Source organism: Halyomorpha halys, unplaced genomic scaffold (genome assembly GCF_000696795.3).
Source record: "Halyomorpha halys isolate HHAL.00 unplaced genomic scaffold, Hhal_1.1 Scaffold193.1, whole genome shotgun sequence".
Taxonomy (NCBI): Eukaryota; Metazoa; Arthropoda; class Insecta; order Hemiptera; family Pentatomidae; genus Halyomorpha; species Halyomorpha halys.
Genome location: NW_027111132.1, coordinates 677203 through 680664, shown reverse-complemented (window position 1 = coordinate 680664; position 3462 = coordinate 677203).

Sequence of the window (3462 nt, the reverse complement as noted above, 5' to 3'; positions counted from 1 at the left end):
TCCGATATTTCCTTTCCGTCTCACCTTCCCCAGAAGTTTTAAGATGACAACTACCACTTCCCTCATATTCAGAACGTGCTGAAGAAACTTTGCCACGCACTCCACTATATCCCCACTTATAGTGTTAATGAACGTCCATTGAAGTAGAACACCGTAATTTTGAAAAAAACAAAACACATACGATGACATTTCTCATATGGTGCTATTTCGGTTCAAACAGTAAAGACAGAGGGCCTTTAAACTATTACCACTTCACATTGAACAATCATAACGTGTTCCAAAATCAAAATGGCACCTTCACAAAACCAAAACCCACTCGTCTCTGCCTATCGCTCGTTTTTTTTTTTTTTACCATGACAACCTTAAGACTTTTGTCTACGCTGATCTAGCCAGTGTTTTTTATTTCACCATGACAAACGTAACACCCCTTGGCTACGCAAATATCGCCAGTGTTTTTATTTCACCAAGGCAACCGTAATGACCCACTTCTCTTGCCTTCTTGGAACTCTAAACCATCAAATTCCTCTCGAATCCAATCCTTAAAGTCCAAAATCCTTCGTAAAATCCTTAATGCTCCTTACTTTGTCACAAATAAAATCATCCATCATTTGATTTGTGACAAAGTAAGACCTCAATGTCCCATATGTTGCCGATTTGGCCAGAACCAGATACCTATACTTCCATACTAAACTTCCCAACCACCCAAACCAACTAGTTTCCAACCTGGCTTCTTCTTCACTGCCTCATAATCCTCCTAGGTGTCTGAAAAGAAGATGGCCTCGAGATCTTCTCCTTTAGAAATGTTTTTGGAGTTCTATCAACGGGTAGATTCTCCACATGTTTGTACCATGTCATAATATCACCTACAGCAAATTTACTTGATTTGTATGTATGTATACAGTTGTAAATAACAATAAATAAATTATTTAAAAAAAAACTAAACCTATAAAACGTATTCCCTAAATACACGTCCTCGCACATCTAATCTTATGCTACGTATGATATGTTAGCTTTTAGTGACAAAGAAAATTCTATTGCAATCTTTCTTGATTCTATTAATATATTTATTTTAAAGATTTATTTTAAAACTTTATTACTCGTGGATCTTTTTGACTTAGTTCAAATGGTTGGAAAAACGAGGTTTTTCTCTTTCCAATGATAAAATAATTAAATAGATTAGAATCCAATAAAGAGTTACTCGAATATATTATATATATTAAGCCATTTTAAAAATTATCTTATATCTCAAATTCAAACTATGTTTTAATATTCTTTTGACACTATAAATTGCAAGAAATCTTTATGTAATGGATAAAAAAGTTCATATGTGGCTACATCACACCAAAAAAAAAAGGGATAAGCCAAAATTATCAAATCAAATTAGCATTACTGATTTATCTTGAGCCTAAATACTTTTTTATTACAATTATATACACATTTCTCCTAAACTGTATAGCTTGGTCCGTATTAGTGTGACTAAAGTTGAACTATTCCAACTACAAGCGGGGGGAGGGGTTTCGAAAGCGATCCCATTAATCCAAGCCCTCACGTACGTGACACGGATGACTGCCGGCCGTCACGCTTTATCACCATCTATCATCCTTCATCTTGGCCTCCTTGCTCCTGAGGATCGAGAGCCATTGGACCGTGGAATGTCCTGGCTCCTGGGAGGCAGCTCACGTCCGCTTAGCACCTCATCGTCAACTTGGAACGGAAATCTATGATCGAAGAACAGTCCTAATGACGTAGGTTATGTCCTGGCATCAATGTCGTTTAAAATCAGTAATTTCAGCATTATTCAAGATGGCATCATTAAAAATAAGTGAAAGTAAAATTAAAAGTAACAAACATAAATAATGAAGTCTAATAACACTTAAAAAATATTATTTGTGCCGAAGCTTCAGCCTAAATTTCTGGTCTTCATCAAGGCTAAAATAAAAAAAGAAAACAACCACAAATAAGGGAGAAATAATGTGAAAATATGATAACAATAAATTGAGAAGAAAACAAACAATAATATGAAAAGATAAGGTATAATATTAAAATAGTGAAAATTATATAAAATAAGATAACAAACATTTAAAAAAAAAAGGAAAAAGATAAAATGGATTGGTAAATGTTCGTGCACTTATAAATTTTATTTCTTTATACGAAAAGAAGATGGTTGAGAGGGGTGAGGTCAAAATAAAACACAAATTAGTTTAAATAACTTATTAAACTACTTAATTACTTGTAACGTTTACTCTAATAAATCACTTCGTCATCTCCTTAATCCAGAATTCCCTTTCTATTCTTTAATTCTGAGTCAGGCCGTTCGTGGCGCAGAACCTACTTGGCGGTAAGATTTCAAGCTAACAGGTTCGTTTTATGTTTTATTCTCTTTTTCTTTTCCTATCTTTATTTTACCCCTCCCCTTTCCCTCCCTTTTTATTCTTTTCTCAAATTTCCTTACTTACGTTATTAGTTATGTTCACATAACTAAATGTTGCTAAACATAACTTATATTTTGCTTCTTAATCTAATATTATGGCTACCTATATCATTTGTTACATAAATTATCTTTCTCTCAATTTTATTTTTTCTTTCCATAACTTTTAATTTTTAAATCAATAACAAACTAAAATAGTCATATTTCTTTGGATTATATAACTTCAAATTTGTATTTTATTTCCTTAATTATGTTATTTTACCTACTTATTCAATTACATACATATAAATTTTATTTTCCACTTCTTTCATCACTTTAATTTGCTTAATTCCATTTTGTACAATTATTTACTTTATGTCATTCTGTTTATATTTTCTGTATATATTGGTTGTTATCTTGTTCTGTTCTTAGCCCCGATGAAGGCTAGATTCTGGCCGAAACGTTGGCATTAAATAAGTTATTTCAACTTATTTGTGTTATATTTTGACCGCACCCCCCAACCATCTTCTCTTATAAGTCATCCCTGTCAACTATCTATCATGATTATTTTATTTCTTTATTTTTTTCCCTTTATTTATATTGAAGATTGAATTCTTTTATTTCATTTTTTTTAATATATTTAACTATAAAGAATCAATCTATTATTTAATTTAAATTTAGTTATGTAATTAATGCAATGTAATGGTATATTATAAAGGAGGCCAAGGTATATTCAGGCTATAATGGCATAAGTGGTGTTTATTAAAAGGACTACATCTCAAAATGGCTGCTTCTCTAATTAGTGTATATAGAAGTCGGCTTTGAGGTCTCTTAGCAGCCACCTACTACTGTCGCACACTGTCTACTTATCAATTATTTTCTACGATCATAATTTTCTCTCATTATCCATCCTTTATCATCATTATCCATTCTTTATCATCATTATCCAGCCTTTATCATCAACAGGTCAGAAAAATATCCATTATTAGCCAAAGAGCATCCGTTATTTATCATTGTTCATTTTTGTTTTTGTTTGTTAAGTAAGATTTTATGAG